Raw genomic sequence first — 24,875 nt, forward strand, 5'->3', positions numbered from 1 at the left:
TAAAGTAAAGAATTATGATAGAATGAATACTTAAAATAAAGAATTATGATAGAATGAATACTTAAAATAAAGAATTATGATAGAATGAATACTTAAAGTAAAGATTTATGATATAATGAATACTTAAAGTAAAGAATTATGATAGAAAGAATACTTAAAGTAAAGAATTATGATAGAAAGAATATTTAAAGTAAAGAATTATGATAGAATGAATAGTTAAAATAAAGAATAATGATAGAAAGAATACTTAAAATAAAGAATTATGATACAAAGAATACTTAAAATAAAGAATTATGATAGAAAGAATACTTAAAATAATGAATTATGATAGAAAGAATACTTAAAGTAAAGAATTATGATAGAATGAATACTTAAAATAAAGAATTATGATAGAAAGAATACTTAAAGTAAAGAATTATGATAGAAAGAATATTTAAGTAAAGAATTATGATAGAATGAATACTTAAAATAAAGATTTATGATAGAAAGAATACTTAAAGTAAAGAATTATGATAGAATGAATACTTAAAGTAAAGATTTATGATAGAAAGAATACTTAAAGTAAAGAATTATGATAGAAAGTATACTTAAAATAAAGAATTATGATAGAATGAATACTTAAAATGAAGAATTATGATAGAATGAATACTTAAAATAAAGAATTATGATAGAATGAATACTTAAAATAGAGAATTATGATAGAAAGAATACTTAAAATAAAGAATGATGATAGAATGAATACTTACAATAAAGAATTATGATAGAAAGAATACTTAAAATAAAGAATTATGATAGAAAGTATACTTAAAATAAAGAATTATGATAGAAAGTATACTTAAAATCAAGAATTATGATAGAATGAATACTTAAAATAAAGATTTATGATGTAATGAATACTTAAATTAAAGAATTATGATAGAATGAATACTTAAAATAAAGAATTATGATAGAAAGAATACTTAAAATAAAGAATTATGATAGAAAGAATACTTAAAGTAAAGAATTATGATAGAAAGAATACTTAAAGTAAAGAATTATGATAGAAAGAATACTTAAAATAAAGAATTATGATAGAAAGAATACTTAAAATAAAGAATTATGATAGAAAGAATACTTAAAATAAAGAATTATGATAGAAAGAATACTTAAAATAAAGAATTATGATAGAAAGAATACTTAAAGTAAAGAATTATGATAGAAAGAATACTTAAAATAATGAATTATGATAGAAAGAATACTTAAAGTAAAGAATTATGATAGAATGAATACTTAAAATAAAGAATTATGATAGAAAGAATACTTAAAATAAAGAATTATGATAGAATGAATACTTAAAATAAAGAATTATGATAGAAAGAATACTTAAAATAAAGAATTATGATAGAAAGTATACTTAAAATAAAGAATTATGATAGAAAGTATACTTAAAATAAAGAATTATGATAGAATGAATACTTAAAATAAAGAATTATGATAGAAAGAATACTTAAAATAAAGAATTATGATAGAAAGTATACTTAAAATAAAGAATTATGATAGAAAGTATACTTAAAATAAAGAATTATGATAGAATGAATACTTAAAACAAAGAATTATGATAGAAAGAATACTTAAAGTAAAGAATTCTGATAGAATGAATACTTAAAATAAAGAATTATGATAGAAAGAATACTTAAAGTAAAGACTTATGATAGAATGAATACTTAAAGTAAAGAATTATGATAGAATGAATACTTAAAATAAAGAATTATGATAGAAAGAATACTTAAAATAAAGAATTATGATAGAATGAATACTTAAAGTAAAGAATTATGATAGAATGAATACTTAAAATAAAGAATTATGATAGAAAGAATACTTAAAATAAAGAATTATGATAGAAAGAATACTTAAAGTAAAGACTTATGATAGAATGAATACTTAAAGTAAAGAATTATGATAGAATGAATACTTAAAATAAAGAATTATGATAGAAAGAATACTTAAAATAAAGAATTATGATAGAAAGTATACTTAAAATAAAGAATTATGATAGAAAGTATACTTAAAATAAAGAATTATGATAGAATGAATACTTAAAATAAAGAATTATGATAGAAAGAATACTTAAAGTAAAGAATTCTGATAGAATGAATACTTAAAATAAAGAATTATGATAGAAAGAATACTTAAAGTAAAGACTTATGATAGAATGAATACTTAAAGTAAAGAATTATGATAGAATGAATACTTAAAATAAAGAATTATGATAGAAAGAATACTTAAAATAAGAATTATGATAGAATGAATACTTAAAGTAAAGAATTATGATAGAATGAATACTTAAAATAAAGATTTATGATATAATGAATACTTAAAGTAAAGAATTATGATAGAAAGAATACTTAAAGTAAAGAATTATGATAGAAAGAATATTTAAAGTAAAGAATTATGATAGAATGAATACTTAAAATAAAGAATAATGATAGAAAGAATACTTAAAGTAAAGACTTATGATAGAATGAATACTTAAAGTAAAGAATTATGATAGAATGAATACTTAAAATAAAGAATTATGATAGAAAGAATATTTAAAGTAAAGAATTATGATAGAAAGAATACTTAAAATAAAGAATTATGATAGAATGAATACTTAAAGTAAAGAATTATGATACAATGAATACTTAAAATAAAGATTTATGATATAATGAATACTTAAAGTGAAGAATTATGATAGAAAGAATACTTAAAGTAAAGAATTATGATAGAAAGAATATTTAAAGTAAAGAATTATGATAGAATGAATACTTAGAATAAAGAATAATGATAGAAAGAATACTTAAACTAAAGAATTATGATAGAATGAATACTTAAAATAAAGAATTATGATAGAATGAATACTTAAAATACAGAATTATAATAGAAAGAATACTTAAAATAAAGAATGATGATAGAATGAATACTTAAAATAGAGAATTATGATAGAAAGAATACTTAAAATAAAGAATTATGATAGAAAGTATACTTAAAATGAAGAATTATGATAGAAAGAATACTTAAAATAAAGAATGATGATAGAATGAATACTTAAAATAAAGATTTATGATATAATGAATACTTAAAGTAAAGAATTATGATAGAATGAATACTTAAAATAAAGAATTATGATAGAAAGAATACTTAAAATAAAGAATTATGATAGAAAGTATACTTAAAATAAAGAATTATGATAGAAAGTATACTTAAAATAAAGAATTATGATAGAATGAATACTTAAAATAAAGAATTATGATAGAAAGAATACTTAAAATAAAGAATGATGATAGAATGAATACTTAAAATAAAGAATTATGATAGAAAGAATACTTAAAATAAAGATTTATGATAGAAAGAATACTTAAAGTAAAGAATTATGATAGAATGAATACTTAAAATAAAGAATTATGATAGAATGAATACTTAAAATAGAGAATTATGATAGAAAGAATACTTAAAATAAAGAATGATGATAGAATGAATACTTACAATAAAGAATTATGATAGAAAGAATACTTAAAATAAAGAATTATGATAGAAAGTATACTTAAAATAAAGAATTATGATAGAAAGTATACTTAAAATCAAGAATTATGATAGAATGAATACTTAAAATAAAGATTTATGATGTAATGAATACTTAAATTAAAGAATTATGATAGAATGAATACTTAAAATAAAGAATTATGATAGAAAGAATACTTAAAATAAAGAATTATGATAGAAAGAATACTTAAAGTAAAGAATTATGATAGAAAGAATACTTAAAGTAAAGAATTATGATAGAAAGAATACTTAAATAAAGAATTATGATAGAAAGAATACTTAAAATAAAGAATTATGATAGAAAGAATACTTAAAATAAAGAATTATGATAGAAAGAATACTTAAAATAAAGAATTATGATAGAAAGAATACTTAAAGTAAAGAATTATGATAGAAAGAATACTTAAAATAATGAATTATGATAGAAAGAATACTTAAAGTAAAGAATTATGATAGAATGAATACTTAAAATAAAGAATTATGATAGAAAGAATACTTAAAATAAAGAATTATGATAGAATGAATACTTAAAATAAAGAATTATGATAGAAAGAATACTTAAAATAAAGAATTATGATAGAAAGTATACTTAAAATAAAGAATTATGATAGAAAGTATACTTAAAATAAAGAATTATGATAGAATGAATACTTAAAATAAAGAATTATGATAGAAAGAATACTTAAAATAAAGAATTATGATAGAAAGTATACTTAAAATAAAGAATTATGATAGAAAGTATACTTAAAATAAAGAATTATGATAGAATGAATACTTAAAATAAAGAATTATGATAGAAAGAATACTTAAAGTAAAGAATTCTGATAGAAAGAATACTTAAAATAAAGAATTATGATAGAAAGAATACTTAAAGTAAAGACTTATGATAGAATGAATACTTAAAGTAAAGAATTATGATAGAATGAATACTTAAAATAAAGAATTATGATAGAAAGAATACTTAAAATAAAGAATTATGATAGAAAGTATACTTAAAATAAAGAATTATGATAGAAAGTATACTTAAAATAAAGAATTATGATAGAATGAATACTTAAAATAAAGAATTATGATAGAAAGAATACTTAAAGTAAAGAATTCTGATAGAATGAATACTTAAAATAAAGAATTATGATAGAAAGAATACTTAAAGTAAAGACTTATGATAGAATGAATACTTAAAGTAAAGAATTATGATAGAATGAATACTTAAAATAAAGAATTATGATAGAAAGAATACTTAAAATAAAGAATTATGATAGAATGAATACTTAAAGTAAAGAATTATGATAGAATGAATACTTAAAATAAAGATTTATGATATAATGAATACTTAAAGTAAAGAATTATGATAGAAAGAATACTTAAAGTAAAGAATTATGATAGAAAGAATATTTAAAGTAAAGAATTATGATAGAATGAATACTTAAAATAAAGAATAATGATAGAAAGAATACTTAAAGTAAAGACTTATGATAGAATGAATACTTAAAGTAAAGAATTATGATAGAATGAATACTTAAAATAAAGAATTATGATAGAAAGAATATTTAAAGTAAAGAATTATGATAGAAAGAATACTTAAAATAAAGAATTATGATAGAATGAATACTTAAAGTAAAGAATTATGATACAATGAATACTTAAAATAAAGATTTATGATATAATGAATACTTAAAGTGAAGAATTATGATAGAAAGAATACTTAAAGTAAAGAATTATGATAGAAAGAATATTTAAAGTAAAGAATTATGATAGAATGAATACTTAGAATAAAGAATAATGATAGAAAGAATACTTAAACTAAAGAATTATGATAGAATGAATACTTAAAATAAAGAATTATGATAGAATGAATACTTAAAATACAGAATTATAATAGAAAGAATACTTAAAATAAAGAATGATGATAGAATGAATACTTAAAATAGAGAATTATGATAGAAAGAATACTTAAAATAAAGAATTATGATAGAAAGTATACTTAAAATGAAGAATTATGATAGAAAGAATACTTAAAATAAAGAATGATGATAGAATGAATACTTAAAATAAAGATTTATGATATAATGAATACTTAAAGTAAAGAATTATGATAGAATGAATACTTAAAATAAAGAATTATGATAGAAAGAATACTTAAAATAAAGAATTATGATAGAAAGTATACTTAAAATAAAGAATTATGATAGAAAGTATACTTAAAATAAAGAATTATGATAGAATGAATACTTAAAATAAAGAATTATGATAGAAAGAATACTTAAAATAAAGAATGATGATAGAATGAATACTTAAAATAAAGAATTATGATAGAAAGAATACTTAAAATAAAGAATTATGATAGAAAGTATACTTAAAATAAAGAATAATGATAGAAAGTATACTTAAAATAAAGAATTATGATAGAATGAATACTGAAAATAAAGAATTATGATAGAATGAATACTTAAAATAAAGAATTATGATAGAATGAATACTTAAAGCAAAGAATTATGATAGAAAGAATACTTAAAGTAAAGAATTATGATAGAATGAATACTTAAAATAAAGAATTATGATAGAATGAATACTTAAAATAAAGAATTATGATAGAAAGAATACTTAAAATAAAGAATGATGATAGAATGAATACTTAAAATAAAGAATTATGATAGAAAGAATACTTAAAATAAAGAATTATGATAGAAAGTATACTTAAAATAAAGAATTATGATAGAAAGTATACTTAAAATAAAGAATTATGATAGAATGAAAACTTAAAATAAAGATTTATGACATAATGAATACTTAAAGTAAAGAATTATGATAGAATGAATACTTAAAATAAAGAATTATGATAGAAAGAATACTTAAATTAAAGAATTATGATAGAAAGTATACTTAAATAAAGAATTATGATAGAATGAATACTTAAAATAGAGAATTATGATAGAAAGAATACTTAAAATAAAGAATTATGATAGAAAGTATACTTAAAATGAAGAATTATGATAGAAAGAATACTTAAAATAAAGAATGATGATAGAATGAATACTTAAAATAAAGATTTATGATATAATGAATACTTAAAGTAAAGAATTATGATAGAATGAATACTTAAAATAAAGAATTATGATAGAAAGAATACTTAAAATAAAGAATTATGATACAAAGTATACTTAAAATAAAGAATTATGATAGAAAGTTTACTTAAAATAAAGAATTATGATAGAATGAATACTTAAAATAAAGAATTATGATAGAAAGAATACTTAAAATAAAGAATGATGATAGAATGAATACTTAAAATAAAGAATTATGATAGAAAGAATACTTAAAATAAAGAATTATGATAGAAAGTATACTTAAAATAAAGAATTATGATAGAAAGTATACTTAAAATAAAGAATTATGATAGAATGAATACTGAAAATAAAGAATTATGATAGAATGAATACTTAAAATAAAGAATTATGATAGAAAGAATACTTAAAGTAAAGAATTATGATAGAAAGAATACTTAAAGTAAAGAATTATGATAGAAAGAATACTTAAAGTAAAGAATTATGATAGAAATAATACTTAAAATAAAGAATTTTGATAGAAAGAATACTTAAATAAAGAATCATGATAGAAAGAATACTTAAAATAAAGAAATATGATAGAAAGAATACTTAAAATAAAGAATTATGATAGAAAGAATACTTAAAATAAAGAATTATGATAGAAAGAATACTTAAAATAAAGAATTATGATAGAAAGAATACTTAAAATAAAGAATTATGATAGAAAGAATACTTAAAATAATGAATTATTTTAGAAAGAATACTTAAAGTAAAGAATTATGATAGAAAGAATATTTAAAGTAAAGAATTATGATAGAATGAATACTTAAAATAAAGAATAATGATAGAAAGAATACTTAAAGTAAAGAATTATGATAGAATGAATACTTAAAGTAAAGAATTATGATAGAAAGAATACTTAAAGTAAAGAATTATGATAGAAAGTATACTTAAAATAAAGAATTATGATAGAATGAATACTTAAAATAAAGAATTATGATAGAATGAATACTTAAAATAAAGAATTATGATAGAAAGAATACTTAAAATAAAGAATGATGATAGAATGAATACTTAAAATAAAGAATTATGATAGAAAGAATACTTAAAATAAAGAATTATGATAGAAAGTATACTTAAAATAAAGAATTATGATAGAAAGTATACTTAAAATAAGAATTATGATAGAATGAATACTTAAAATAAAGATTTATGACATAATGAATACTTAAAGTAAAGAATTATGATAGAATGAATACTTAAAATAAAGAATTATGATAGAAAGAATACTTAAATTAAAGAATTATGATAGAAAGTATACTTAAAATAAAGAATTATGATAGAATGAATACTTAAAATAAAGATTTATGATATAATGAATACTTAAAGTAAAGAAATATGATAGAATGAATACTTAAAATAAAGAATTATGATAGAAAGAATACTTAAAATAAAGAATTATGATAGAAAGTATACTTAAAATAAAGAATTATGATAGAAAGTATACTTAAAATAAAGAACTATGATAGAATGAATACTTAAAATAAAGAATTATGATAGAAAGAATACTTAAAGTAAAGAATTATGATAGAATGAATACTTAAAATAAAGAATTATGATAGAAGAATACTTAAAGTAAAGACTTATGATAGAATGAATACTTAAGGTAAAGAATTATGATAGAATGAATACTTAAAATAAAGAATTATGATAGAAAGAATACTTAAAATAAAGAATTATGATAGAATGAATACTTAAAGTAAAGAATTATGATAGAATGAATACTTAAAATAAAGATTTATGATATAATGAATACTTAAGTAAAGAATTATGATAGAAAGAATACTTAAAGTAAAGAATTATGATAGAAAGAATATTTAAAGTAAAGAATTATGATAGAATGAATACTTAAAATAAGAATAATGATAGAAAGAATACTTAAAGTAAAGACTTATGATAGAATGAATACTTAAAGTAAAGAATTATGATAGAATGAATACTTAAAATAAAGAATTATGATAGAATGAATACTTAAAATAAAGAATTATGATAGAATGAATACTTAAAGTAAAGAATTATGATAGAATGAATACTTAAAATAAAGATTTATGATATAATGAATACTTAAAGTAAAGAATTATGATAGAAAGAATACTTAAAGTAAAGAATTATGATAGAAAGAATATTTAAAGTAAAGAATTATGATAGAATGAATACTTAAAATAAAGATTTATGATAGAAAGAATACTTAAAGTAAGAATTATGATAGAATGAATACTTAAAGTAAAGATTTATGATAGAAAGAATACTTAAAGTAAAGAATTATGATAGAAAGTATACTTAAAATAAAGAATTATGATAGAATGAATACTTAAAATGAAGAATTATGATAGAATGAATACTTAAAATAAAGAATTATGATAGAATGAATACTTAAAATAGAGAATTATGATAGAAAGAATACTTAAATAAAGAATGATGATAGAATGAATACTTACAATAAAGAATTATGATAGAAAGAATACTTAAAATAAAGAATTATGATAGAAAGTATACTTAAATAAAGAATTATGATAGAAAGTATACTTAAAATCAAGAATTATGATAGAATGAATACTTAAAATAAAGATTTATGATGTAATGAATACTTAAATTAAAGAATTATGATAGAATGAATACTTAAAATAAAGAATTATGATAGAAAGAATACTTAAAATAAAGAATTATGATAGAAAGAATACTTAAAGTAAAGAATTATGATAGAAAGAATACTTAAAGTAAAGAATTATGATAGAAAGAATACTTAAAATAAAGAATTATGATAGAAAGAATACTTAAAATAAAGAATTATGATAGAAAGAATACTTAAAATAAAGAATTATGATAGAAAGAATACTTAAAATAAAGAATTATGATAGAAAGAATACTTAAAGTAAAGAATTATGATAGAAAGAATACTTAAAATAATGAATTATGATAGAAAGAATACTAAAGTAAAGAATTATGATAGAATGAATACTTAAAATAAAGAATTATGATAGAAAGAATACTTAAAATAAAGAATTATGATAGAATGAATACTTAAAATAAAGAATTATGATAGAAAGAATACTTAAAATAAAGAATTATGATAGAAAGTATACTTAAAATAAAGAATTATGATAGAAAGTATACTTAAAATAAAGAATTATGATAGAATGAATACTTAAAATAAAGAATTATGATAGAAAGAATACTTAAAATAAAGAATTATGATAGAAAGTATACTTAAAATAAAGAATTATGATAGAAAGTATACTTAAAATAAAGAATTATGATAGAATGAATACTTAAAACAAAGAATTATGATAGAAAGAATACTTAAAGTAAAGAATTCTGATAGAATGAATACTTAAAATAAAGAATTATGATAGAAAGAATACTTAAAGTAAAGACTTATGATAGAATGAATACTTAAAGTAAAGAATTATGATAGAATGAATACTTAAAATAAAGAATTATGATAGAAAGAATACTTAAAATAAAGAATTATGATAGAATGAATACTTAAAGTAAAGAATTATGATAGAATGAATACTTAAAATAAAGAATTATGATAGAAAGAATACTTAAAATAAAGAATTATGATAGAAAGTATACTTAAAATAAAGAATTATGATAGAAAGTATACTTAAAATAAAGAATTATGATAGAATGAATACTTAAAATAAAGAATTATGATAGAAAGAATACTTAAAATAAAGAATTATGATAGAAAGTATACTTAAAATAAAGAATTATGATAGAAAGTATACTTAAATAAAGAATTATGATAGAATGAATACTTAAAATAAAGAATTATGATAGAAAGAATACTTAAAGTAAAGAATTCTGATAGAATGAATACTTAAAATAAAGAATTATGATAGAAAGAATACTTAAAGTAAAGACTTATGATAGAATGAATACTTAAAGTAAAGAATTATGATAGAATGAATACTTAAAATAAAGAATTATGATAGAAAGAATACTTAAAATAAAGAATTATGATAGAATGAATACTTAAAGTAAAGAATTATGATAGAATGAATACTTAAAATAAAGATTTATGATATAATGAATACTTAAAGTAAAGAATTATGATAGAAAGAATACTTAAAGTAAAGAATTATGATAGAAAGAATATTTAAAGTAAAGAATTATGATAGAATGAATACTTAAAATAAAGAATAATGATAGAAAGAATACTTAAAGTAAAGACTTATGATAGAATGAATACTTAAAGTAAAGAATTATGATAGAATGAATACTTAAAATAAAGAATTATGATAGAAAGAATACTTAAAATAAAGAATTATGATAGAATGAATACTTAAAGTAAAGAATTATGATAGAAAGAATACTTAAAATAATGAATTATGATAGAAAGAATACTTAAAGTAAAGAATTATGATAGAATGAACACTTAAAATAAAGAATTATGATAGAAAGAATACTTAAAGTAAAGAATTATGATAGAAAGAATATTTAAAGTAAAGAATTATGATAGAATGAATACTTAAAATAAAGAATAATGATAGAAAGAATACTTAAAGTAAAGAATTATGATAGAATGAATACTTAAAGTAAAGATTTATGATAGAAAGAATACTTAAAGTAAAGAATTATGATAGAAAGTATACTTAAAATAAGGAATTATGATAGAATGAATACTTAAAATAAAGAATTATGATAGAATGAATACTTAAAATAAAGAATTATGATAGAAAGTATACTTAAAATAAAGAATTATGATAGAAAGAATACTTAAAATAAAGAATGATGATAGAATGAATACTTAAAATAAAGAATTATGATAGAAAGAATACTTAACATAAAGAATTATGATAGAAAGTATACTTAAATAAAGAATTATGATAGAAAGTATACTTAAAATAAAGAATTATGATAGAATGAATACTTAAAATAAAGATTTATGATATAATGAATACTTAAAGTAAAGAATTATGATAGAATGAATACTTAAAATAAAGAATTATGATAGAAAGAATACTTAAAATAAAGAATTATGATAGAAAGAATACTTAAAGTAAAGAATTATGATAGAAAGAATACTTAAAGTAAAGAATTATGATAGAAAGAATACTTAAAATAAAGAATTATGATAGAAAGAATACTTAAAGTAAAGAATTATGATAGAAAGAATACTTAAAATAATGAATTATGATAGAAAGAATACTTAAAGTAAAGAATTATGATAGAATGAATACTTAAAATAAAGAATTATGATAGAAAGAATACTTAAAATAAAGAATTATGATAGAATGAATACTTAAAATAAAGAATTATGATAGAAAGAATACTTAAAATAAAGATTTATGATAGAAAGAATACTTAAAATAAAGAATTATGATAGAAAGAATACTTAAAATAAAGATTTATTATAGAAAGAATACTTAAAATAAAGATTTATGATATAATGAATACTTAAAGTAAAGAATTATGATAGAATGAATACTTAAAATAAAGAATTATGATAGAAAGAATACTTAAAATAAAGAATTATGATAGAAAGAATACTTAAAATAAAGAATTATGATAGAAAGTATACTTAAAATAAGGAATTATGATAGAAAGTATACTTAAAATAAAGAATTATGATAGAATGAATACTTAAAATAAAGATTTATGATATAATGAATACTTAAAGTAAAGAATTATGATAGAATGAATACTTAAAATAAAGAATTATGATAGAAAGTATACTTAAAATAAAGAATTATGATAGAAAGTATACTTAAAATAAAGAATTATGATAGAATGAATACTTAAAATAAAGATTTATGATATAATGAATACTTAAAGTAAAGAATTATGATAGAATGAATACTTAAAATAAAGAATTATGATAGAAAGAATACTTAAAATAAAGAATTATGATAGAAAGAATACTTAAAATAAAGAATTATGATAGAAAGAATACTTAAAATAAAGAATTATGATAGAAAGAATACTTAAAATAAAGAATTATGATAGAAATAATACTTAAAATAATGAATTATGATAGAATGAATACTTAAAGTAAAGAATTATGATAGAATGAATACTTAAAATAAAGAATTATGATAGAAAGCATACTTAAAATAAAGAATTATGATAGAAAGAATACTTAAAATAAAGATTTATGATAGAAAGAATACTTAAAGTAAAGAATTATGATAGAAAGAATACTTAAAATAAAGAATTATGATAGAAAGAATACTTAAAGTAAAGAATTATGATAGAAAGAATACTTAAAATAAAGAATTATGATAGAAAGAATACTTGAAATAAAGAATTATGATAGAAAGAATACTTAAAATAAAGAATTATGATAGAATGAATACCTAAAATAAAGAATTATGATAGGAAGAATACTTAAAATTAAGAATTATGATAAAAACAATACTAAAAATGAAGAATTATGATAGAACGAATACTTAAAAGGAAGAATTATGAATTAAAACCAGAATTTAAAAAAAATTCTGTTGGCTTGCTTTCCTTGATTTCAGCAAAATGTATTTCTGTAGTGGGTATATAATATGATGGGGAAATTGACGATTAAAATAGGCATGGATTACTTTTTCTTTTGCCCTTGTTTATATGTTGTTTATAACTTTAACCTTCGAAGTTATTTTAGTATGCTGCCACTTTTTGATTGAACTTTTTTCTGTAAGAAAACTTCATCTCATATTAGTAGTAGATGTATATATATATATACACGTGTATATATATATATACATATATATATATATATATATATATATATATACACACGTATATATATATATATATATGTATACACACGACAGCAGGCTCCCTTCAGTTTCCAAATCCACTCACAAGGATTTGGTCGGTTGGAGGCTATAGTAAAAGACACTTACTCAAGGTGCCACACAATGTGACTGATTCCGAAACCATATGGTTTGTTAAGCAAGCTACTTATTACACAGCCACTCTTGTGCCTGTTATAGATCATTCATTTTAATAACATAATTTGGTTAGTAAACGAATTTCTCTTATAAACAATTTCACCACGAAAAATTTCTCTGATATAATCTTTGCAGAAAGATGATTAGATCAATCAAATATTTTTCTTCATTATTTTATCGCAAATACTGTTACAATAGTTACAATAAAGTGTTCATTTATTTTTAATTTTTGTTTGTTTGTTATGTCAACTGATTTCCTTTTCAGGTATGGTACATGCGCACTCATATCGTTTCATTTTCTGTCATTTTTCAGTCAAACAAGCAATGGAATACAAGGATCCCAGTATACAATATTGTAAACATAATTCTCAGGTTTATTCTCTATATAATTTCAATGGTATGTAACATGAAATTTCTTTGATATTTTCAATAAATTCGTGTTGTATGTGCATCACATGCATATGTGGGTGGTGTCAAGAGAGTTTTTGGAGATTTTGCTGTTATTTCAGTAGGATCTAGTCTTTCTCAATCACACACCCCCCCTTAATTTTGCTCAGATTGCTTTCATTTTTGATGTATCCATGCAACTCTGAATTTTGATTACGATCACCAATTACTTTATCTCGTAAATTAAAGAATCTGGTGTTATTTGGAATTAAAGCTGGAAATTTAGGTAATTTTAGCCAATCAACATACAGTGTGGCATTAACAGCTTGTTACCATGACAACAGGGTGCTGCATTGTGGTTCACTTTACTGTTGTCTGCGAGTTCGTGGTCCACTTTCCTGTTGTTTGTGACGCACATTGTTCGATGTTGATTTTTTACAATTGATTCTTCACACCACAAGATTCTTTTCACCCCTCATGTTTTGTTTTAATTTTTCTGTGTTAGTATATTACATATTTTTCTGGACTTCTGTGTGTTACTACTCTCTTTTCTGTGCTTTTAGTGTATTTATTCTTATTGTTTTACAAATCCAAGCACGAAAACGTTACTCAACTTTGGTGTCTCCAAAGAGACAGACGTCCCCTTTTCACACACACTTATATATTAATGATGTACATAAATACATGGCAGGTATACATAATACTGAAATACACCTAAAGTAAATACATGCAGACAAATGTATTAATATAACAAATTTTAAGAAATTTTAAAAAATACAATCAATGAATGAGAAAGACTAAATCCAGATGATAGATGTTTATTTTATTAGGTATTTCTGTTTATTTACAAACCTACACTGAACAGGTGAGATGCTACATTTCCAGAGTACAACCTTAAAGTTGACACTGCTTGTCTCGCTATAGGCAAAAAATACCCAGGTTTTTCGATTTTTAAACCTCTGTAACTTTTTTCTCTGAGTTTTTTATCCACAACATCATATCTTCGAAGCAATGACACTGGAATGCTACATTATTATAGCCAATTTTCAGATTATTTTACTGTCTTCTACAAAAAGCAGATTTTTTTGAATGGAAAAAAACTAGATCTGGAAAGTACTCACATTTTTTGTAAATGCCCCTTCAAGTTTTATTTTGTAGGAAAAAAAAAACAGGAAATTTCCACCATTTCAGTTGTGAAAAACTGAATACTTTATTTTAATTTTTTGCAACACAATATATATAATACTTTTTACCGCAGGAAATTCTCTGAAATTTTATCGCCAAGATACAAAGCTGACCAGTATGAGATTTTTGTTGAAACTCATCCCCACCTCTAGGAATAACTTTTTCCAAACATTTCCGATATAATTGACTTCTAGGCCATATGAGCATATATGTAAAAAGATTTATTTAAAATATGTAAAAGAGTTTGTAGAGATTTGCTGTTATTTCTAGCATGTGAATAGACTACTTGAAGGCTTATTTAATGTATGGGAGTAGGTGGGGTACGTCTCTGCCATGTACACCCAATTTTGATTTCAAAGTATTTAAAAGTTATTGGAAATCATAAAGAGAAACGAATGACAGAATCAGGCTGACTGCATTTTAAACACCAAAGATTTAAAAAAATTCCAAAAAACTTTTCCCTATGTCGCCCACCCATCACCACACCACTTCCAGAGTTTCACTTTTAGCATAGCAGTCATGCATGTGCAATGGCGAAAGGGTTTCAAAACTTCATGTTTATGCCGTAGATTGCAAAGGGTAATTTTTTTTTTATTGAGATTTTACAAAAGTTTGGGGAAATTTTTTTCAGAATCATTTCGGAAAAAAAATCAAAAATGAAGATTTGGTGGTGAGAGGATTGAAATTTTGAAATACCCATTTTTGCCAATTTTTTTTTCCAGATTTGTAGTCTCTGTGCACAAAAATGGAGGTTTCTATAAAATAAATAAAACAAAGGAGGATTTTGGTGGGGTACAAAAGGAATTCTTTCCTTTAACAAACTAAATTTGATTTCTATTAAACTGAATTAGTGAGACTGCTTAGAGACGCCAACTTTGACAAAAAAGCTCTGTTAAGAATATTATTCAGCTGCTACCATAGTTGAATGATAAAACATACATACATGCAAACAAACAAAAATACCTTATTGTTGATGTTGAAATTCCAATGAAGGAGCTTTGGATCTAGATTAGAAACCTGTTCCTTCTCTATTGGCAAGACATCTTGAATAAACTGAATAATGACATACATACATGATGGCTGCCAATTTGTGTTCGAGTATTGTCATCGCCTGAACGAAATTCCTACATAGGGATGCTCGTACATAACTGTTCAGTCCAGCCAAAGATCTAAATTCTTTATGACACTGTTGGTAAGTGTGAATGACATTGGAGCTCTTTTGCGATTCATCCTTGCTGTGCATATTCATTGGCGCTTGAGTTCTCACGAGGAGGCACACTCCTTTCTTCTACAAACCTTCCCATTTCATACTCAGTGTAGCTGGCAACCGCTTTTTTTAAGATGACTGCATTGATGGCCTTTCAATCCCACCAAACTGAGGCAAATATGCCCACAGTCATTATAAATCCCTTCATTTCTTCAAGGAAATTCTGATAATGGCTAAGGGTATCCTTTCCTAGAATTTCTTTTATTTTTCAGATACATACATACACATATGCATACATACATACAAAAATATATATGTACATACATACATCATACATACAAATGTACATACATACATACAAACGTACATATATACATACAAATTTACATACATAGCATACATACATACAAACGTACATACATACTTACATACTTGCATGTATGCAGAGATGTGTCGAAATGTCTGTAGAATCTCTGAGATGATAGTGAAATTGATCATCAAAGCAATCCACATCATCGACCATAGCCAATTATTACCTCCCACTTTGAAGTGTATGTGTTTGCTATCCAGGAAATGGAAATATCAAATATCTGATGCACAAAGGGATAGAGAACAGGAAAAGCAGTAAAATGTGATGACTGATGCAGGCTTTGTGGTATTAACACCAATATATCACACACATCATAAGCAGTTGTCTGAAAATGTCATCACGGTATTATCTACCAATGGGACATGATGTTTGTAGCTAGGACACTATAATGAAATCCATTCGAAGAATAATCCCCAGGACAAAGAAATAAGAGCCCACAATTTGATAGAAGCCATAGCCACTCATAATTATAAAAGGAGTACTGGTGAAAACCTCAATAAAATGTAAGCACAACAGACCTGATATAATGATTTGGGATAGAGAAGAGAAACTATGCACAGTTGTCGAAATTAACCACCCAGCAGATGTTAACATAAAGCTGAAGGTCAGTGAAAAGAGAATACCTAAGCTGAACTATGGAGAAATCTTCAGTTACTCTATCCAGATTACGAAATCATGTTTGTAACTGTAATTATTGGGGCCCTGAGATATATAACACACTACCTAAATACCAATCTTGAGAAATTAGGCTTCTCAAAACCAGAAAGGAGAAAGCTGATTTGGAGACTACAGATCCAGTCCAACACTGGAACTGTAAAACTTTCCAGAAGTTTATCCTTTGAATATCTATGAGCATGTCTAGGTATGTAACTACATGCATGAGAATACATAGCTGTACTGTCTGAAATAAGAAAACAACACAGAAATCTTGTGACAGTATGGCTTGTCTATAAGAAGGCATTCAACTCTATCCCTCATTCATGGCTGTTGAAGTGCCTACACCTGGCAAAAGTACCTTCCACTCTAATTGTGAGTCTCTGTAGAGAGACTCACAAAGACATGGACAACAGTTCTCACCCTTCCAACAGAGAACACAATAATTATTTCTGATAGTAAAGGCATTTCAAAGGGAATATTCCAGGGAGATGGTCTTTCTGTACTTCTTTTCCTTTTGCCACTGAATCCATAATCGTTCCTACTGCAGAAAACAAATGGCTACATACTAGGATCTTCAACTGCTAGAAGTATCAATGAAACTCATAATTTCTTTGTAGACAACATCAAGATCTATGCTAAAAGCATTGACAATGCCAAAATACAAACTGGAATTAGTAACATTTTCAGCGGATATAGGCATGGAATTTGGCCAACAGAAATGTTTGTATTTGGTCATAGAACGAGGAAAGTCAGTTCCCCAAACCCCAAACCTGTGCATCAACAGTCTCTCTATCTCCCCATTCCACATAAAGAATGTTACAAATACCTAGGGCACATATATGAAAGCACTGAGAATAAAAATAGTGTGACCTGAGAATGTTACACCAGACTTAGGACAATATGGTAGTCAGGACTCTCCTCTAGCAACAAAACAATATCCCACAATGCATTTGCAATACCAGTGCTGACCCCCAACATTTGGGATACTTGATTGGTCTGCAGAGGAAATCCACTCCATACATATTAAAACCTGCAAAATCCTGACACCAACCGGGAACTTCCAAAGAAACAGTGATGTGGACAGACTCTACCTAAGAAGAAATGAAGGTGGTGGAGGCCTGAAATCAGTGCAGACGGCCTTTGAGTGAAGACCACTACATCACATCATGCTTTGAAGGCTACGTGTTTGCAATCCAGAAAGAGGAGATTGCCCCAAAGTACCTGGTGAACAAGAGTGACAGTGATGCTCTTGTCATCCCAAAGTGCAACCGCATGTGTAGGCTATGTCATGTTTCAGTGGAAGACATCATGCATGTGATTAGCAGTTGTCTTAAAATGTCTTCATGGTACTACCTCCCTATGCAGCACAATGTTGTCGCTAAAACAATTTTCAATGCCATCTGCAAAAAAAAATAACTGTCTTGAAATAAACTTAGAAAATTCCTCTGTTATGAAATATTCCCATCAAAACTTCTGTCAAATGTAAACATAGCAGGTCAGATTTTGTTGCTTGGGACAGAGGGGCAAAGGTATGTACCGTCATAAAGGTTAGCTGCCCTGAAGATATAAATATCTTTTTGAAAATCAAAGGACAAGAGGACAAACCTCCAGATCCATACTATGAATTCATATTCATACCAACAATACATCCCAAAGATGGAACCCTGTATCTTTGTTGAAAACCAGCTCCCACCTCAGTAGAAGATTTATAATGATTAAAGAATTGAAGAGATATACATACATAGATATGTCAGTAGAAAGCTCCGTGATGATAGTAACATTGATCATCAAAGCAGTTTATTATGGACCAACAACCGGATTAAAACCTCCCACTTTGAAGGGTATGCTTTTGCAATCCAGGAACAAGAAATATCAACCAAGTACCTGATGCACAAAAGGGATAGAGATGCAGGAAAAACCAAGTGATGCAGATTTTGTGGAGTTCACACTGAAGATATCATCTACATCATAAGTTGTCTGAAAATGTTATCATGGTATTATGTGCCAATGAGACATGATGTTGTAGCTAGGACACTATAATGAAATCCGTCAGTCTAAGAAGTAAGAGCCAACAGTATGGAAGAAGCCATAGCCACTCATAATAAAAAAGAATACTGATGGAATGTTCTGGTGAAAACCTCAATAAAATGTAAACACGACAGACCTGATATAATGATTTGGGATAGAGAAGAGAAACTGTGCACAGTTGTAGAAATCAGCTACACAGCGGACATTTACATAAAACTGAAGATCAGTGAAAAAGAGGATATTTACACTGGACTATTGAGAAATCTGTAGTTACTCTATCTGATTACAAGTTCAGGTTTATACCTGTAATTATTGGTTACCTATAAATGCTTATCAATATAGGATTCCATTATTCTATATTATCAAATTATTCTATTTTATCATTATTCTATATTATCTATACTTTGATAATATAGAATAATGGAATCCTATATTTGGAATACAAGACAATATAATGGATTTTACACATAACTATTATGGATTATTACAGAAGACTAACCAAGGAAGTATATATGGATTTAAAGACTCATACTAAAGTGTATTTATGTATTTACCAAAATCAAAAGCAGCAATTTTTAATTTTAATTTAAATTTCAAACAAACACCATTTTATAGTATTACTTCAAATTTAAAAAAAACTACCATTCGAAATGCTATACAAAATTCAAATTTTATATCTTTGAAGAGCAAAGGAGTTGTCTATAAATGCTTATCAATATAGGATTCCATTATAGGGACAACTCTTCTGTGAAACGATCGTAAAATGCTTTAAATACTTAATTCAAAACTTTTAAACTGTCATTATTATATATTTATACTTATACATATATTTTTATATATATTTATATTTTTAATACAACAATTATTTTACACATGTATACATCTTTCTGAAGAATTTTCTAATATTGATTTCCTGATAATAATAATAATAATAATAATAATAATAATATATTATAAAATATATATTATTGGGACCCTGGGATATGTAACACACTATCTAAATACCAATCTTGAGAGATTATCATCATCACTTAACGTCCACTTTCCATACTGGCATGGGTTGGATGGTTTGACTGAGGTCTGGAGAGCCAGCGACTGCACCCAGTTCCAATCTGATTTGGCAATGTTTCTACAGCTGGATGCCCTTCCTAATACCAACCACTCTGTGAGTGTAGTGGGTGCTTTTCACATGTCACTGGCACAAGAGCCATTCAGCAGGTACTGACATTAGTAACGATTGGTTGATGCCTTTTGCATGGGGGGCAGTTATTCGGACCTGGCATCGACAACGTTTGGATGGTGCTTTTTACGTGCCACTGGCACGGGAGCCAGTCAGGCGAACCTGGAATCGACCAACTTTGGATGGTCCTTTATATGCTACTTGCATGGGAGCCAGCCAGGGGCACCGGCCCTAGCTATATTGCTTTTACTTGGCTCAACAGGTCTTCTCAAGCATATCATATCTCCCGATGCATCAGGGGTATTCTTAACAGGGCTGGGCATGTGTGGTTGCCATCTCACTTTAGTTGCCGGGTCTCCTCAATCACAACACACCTCCAAAGGTCCCAGTCTCCTGTCATTGCCTGTGAGGCTTAATGTTTGAAAGTCATGCTTTATCGCCTCATCCCATGTCTTCCTGGGTCTACCTCTTCTACATGTTCCTTCTACAGGTAGGGAGTGGCACTTCTTCACAGTCTTCATTCATATATAACGCATGACCATACCAGCGCAGTTGTTTCTCTTGCACACCACATTTGAAGCTTCTTATGCCCAAATTTCCTTTCAGGGCGCTTACACTCTGTTGTGTATACACACTGACATTACACATCAAGCTATTCTTACTCTAGTCGCTACACCTCTGCTACAGACTTGGTCACCTAGGTAGCAGAAGCTATTAACTACTTCTAGTGTTTCCCCTGGCATGTGTTGGAATCTGTTATTTGTCCCTCTTCAGTGGTCATTGCCACTGAGCATTTGCCACACACAAAAACTATCTTCCCATTTAACCTTCCTTTGCTATTTCCACACCTTTTATGTGTTCATAGCTTACACTGGGTACATTGTATGGTTTCTACTCACACCTTTTCTACAGATAAAGCAGGGTCATCTACCCAAAGGGGTTTGTGATTTGACAGCCTTCCTGCTTACTAAGACTTTGGTTTTTGCTAGGTTAACCCTAAGGCTCTCTGATTCTAGATGTTGCTTCTACACCCTAAACTTCGTCTCCAGTTCTGGCAGTGACTCAGCTATTAGAGCCAGGTCATCAGCATAGAGGAGCTCCCAGGGGCAGCCTGTCATGAATTCCTCTGTTATTGCCTAGAGGACTATAATGAATAAGAGGGGGCTGAGGGCTGATCCTTGGTGAACACCTACTTCTACTCAAAATTCTTCTCTATACTCATTGCCAACCCTCACCTTACTGACAGCAGCCCTGTACAGGGCTTGTACAGCTCTTACCATCCACTCATCTATCCCTAGTTTCCACATTGACCACCAGATAAGGGATCAGGGGACCCTGTCAAAAGCTTTCTCCAGGTCAACAAAAGCCAAGTACAGAGGTTTATCTTTGGCAAGATATTTCTCCTGCATTTGCCTTACCAGAAATGTAGCATCAGTGGTGCTTCTCTCTGGCACAAAACCAAACTGCATCTCATCTAGACTAACTCTCTCCCTAATTAGTTGGGCTATGACCCTCTCTGTAACTTTCATCACCTGATCAAATAATTTGATACCCCTGTAGTTATTCCTATCTAATGCATCATGTTTACCAGTGTAGCAGTTGATTATGGCGCTGCTACACCAGTCATTGGGTATGACTCCTTCGTGAACTACCTGATTTACGATACAGGTGAAAGACCCTAACCCACACCACCCCGATATTTGAAGCATCTCTGAAGTGATTCCTGATGGGCCAAGTGCTTTCCCTGTCTTCATATCCTCAATTGCTTTATCTCCCACGGTACTATCGATTCAGGTAGCTGGTTCCTCTACTGGGTCAACCTTTGGTAGACTCTCCTTCCCATTCATTCTCCACATTCAACAGTCTTTCATAATGGCATCTCCAAGCCTCTTTCTTTGCAGAATCATTAAACGCAAGGGCACCTTCATCCATGAAGACACATTTCTCTCCTATGACATCACGGTTTTTCTCTCACAGACTGTCTTGCGATCCAAAATACTTCAGTTCTCTGGACCTCGTGTCACTGAACATTGGCAAACTTCTTCTTTTCTGCATCAGCAACCATGTATGGGTCTCAGAGCAACTCCCAGATGACTGGATCGAGAGCATCATCCTCCGCTTCCAGAAAAAAAAAAAAGAATGGCCACAAACTCATCAGCAGAGTCATCACTCTCTTCTCCATCTCAAGCAAGCTCTTCACCAGGATCCTTCTCAGCCATGCTTGTCCTGCCATTAGAAGTAGATTCTGCCTACATCAAGCCAGATTCATGCCAAATCGATTTACCCCCTACTGTACTTTTGCCTTTGTCTCATCATTGAAAGATCTTGGTAGTTCTGCAAAGATTTGCCACCTCTACATCACCATCATCAACCACATATTCCACTGGAAAATCCTCAAGCTTGTTGGTACACTTCTCAAGATCACCGCCCTGTTCCAATGGCTCTATTGCAGTTCGGAGAGATGCATGTGGGTGAATGTGAAAGACTCTGACTTGCAAAGAGGACAGCATGGTCACTCTCAACTTCTTTGACTGTATCATTATTTATCTGATGATCAAGGTCTGTGAGTGGGTCTCTCGCATTACTTGAAGTATGTGGATGATACCATCCTATTCAACAACTCAGTTGACCAGCTCAGGGACACACTGACCAATTACAGAGATGAATCAACAAGGCTTGGACTTCACGTGAGTTGAGTGAAGACCAAGCTGATGCATGTCAGAGATGGCCTGGATCCTCCCCCACTCTACACCGGGCCTGATGCCATGGAGTTTGTTAGCTCCTTCATATACCTGGGTTCTACAGTCACCAACAATGGAGATCTGACACTGGAGATTAACTGCAGATGTGGGCTTGCCACTGGGGTCATGTACTCCCTATAGAAGCCCCCTCCTGTGCTACTGCTCTATTTCCCAGAAGACAAAGCTCCACATCTACAATGCATCTGTCCTCTCCATTCTCCTCTGTGGAGCAGAAATGAGGCCCCTCTTGAAGACTTTGGCAAAGAGGATTGATGGCTTCAGAAGCAGAACCCTGAGAACCAATGAGAACACCAGATGTTACCTGCATGTTTCCAACAAAGACTTGCATGCACTGTACAGGCATGTCCTCCATCTCCTATTAGATCATCCTACCAAAGTTTAACTCCCATTCAATGCAAGAGCTGCAGGCTGGAAAGGTCTGTGGCAGACCCTGTACCAAATAGCTGAATATGGCTAAAGAAAATCTCCAGTGACTCAATGTTACCTTGGAAGATGTACAGTAGGGCTGGCACAGGACCACCAGCAATGGGGGTGGGGAGTACTAATGAACCTGGTTGGCTCTACATATGATGATGTTCCTGGGGTCACTAATCTGGGATGACCTCACCCCCATCATACAAGATCACGAAGGGCAAGCAATTTTTGCAACATGGAAGTTAGACTATTCTGTAAAAAAACACTTTGAGAATTACCCTACATTTTCCATGATACTAGTTGAGAATTCCAAGAAAGATGGTGAAAGTAATGACAATAGTGTTCTGTATCCTAATAATACCCAGTATTAAACCACTAAGAGGGTGGCTGTTATCTGGTAATTTTACTCAAAAATGGTAAGCATGAATACTCCACTGGTTTTTTCACCAATTGTGTCTGATAAGCATTTAATGTGTACCAGATGGGCTCTGTCTGATCATGTGAACAAGGCTTTGGTAAGAAGGAAGAATTTTTTCATCTTAAAATCACATTTCCAAAATCAGAGGGCAATGTCTACCATGCCATAAATAAGTTTATGTTTTATTTTTTTAAATACAATATAGAATATTAAGTTTTAACAAGATTTGAACTTGCAGCCTTTATTTTATTTTAAGCAATAATTATTTCTGATGTAAAAAAGAAAAGATCGAAAATGTTAACATAACATGATGATACAGTGCAAATAATTCACAAAATTTTATGTTCAATAGTTTTAGTGTTACAAATTTGACCCCCTTTGCTCATAAATGACCATGGGACTGCACTTAGAAAGTTCTCCTCCAATGCACAAATCTGAACAAAACTGCTTACGAAAGACCAGCAGTCACCCATCAGTACCAGCCTCCCTCTTCCATGTCACTAATGTTATCCAAGAGAAAAGCAAAGGTTGACACAGCTTGGCACCAGTGACATTGCAACTCATTTCTACAGCTGAGTGGAGTGGAGCAACATGAAATAAAATGTTTTGCTGAAGAATACAACACACAGCCCAGACCAGGAATTGAACTCACTACCTCGTGTTTGGGAGCCCAATGTTCTAACCACTGAGCCATTACAAATTTGAATAG

At 26.9% G+C, this 24,875-nt stretch overlaps 1 protein-coding gene across 1 annotated transcript in view; it reads left to right on the plus strand.

Annotated features, from left to right (window-relative positions):
- Positions 1-24,875, plus strand: part of LOC115211065 (protein mono-ADP-ribosyltransferase PARP14-like) — a 554,188-nt gene that overhangs the window by 220,710 nt on the left and 308,603 nt on the right. The window lies entirely within an intron of this gene.

Source organism: Octopus sinensis, linkage group LG1 (assembly GCF_006345805.1).
Source record: "Octopus sinensis linkage group LG1, ASM634580v1, whole genome shotgun sequence".
In the NCBI taxonomy this organism is placed as follows: Eukaryota; Metazoa; Mollusca; class Cephalopoda; order Octopoda; family Octopodidae; genus Octopus; species Octopus sinensis.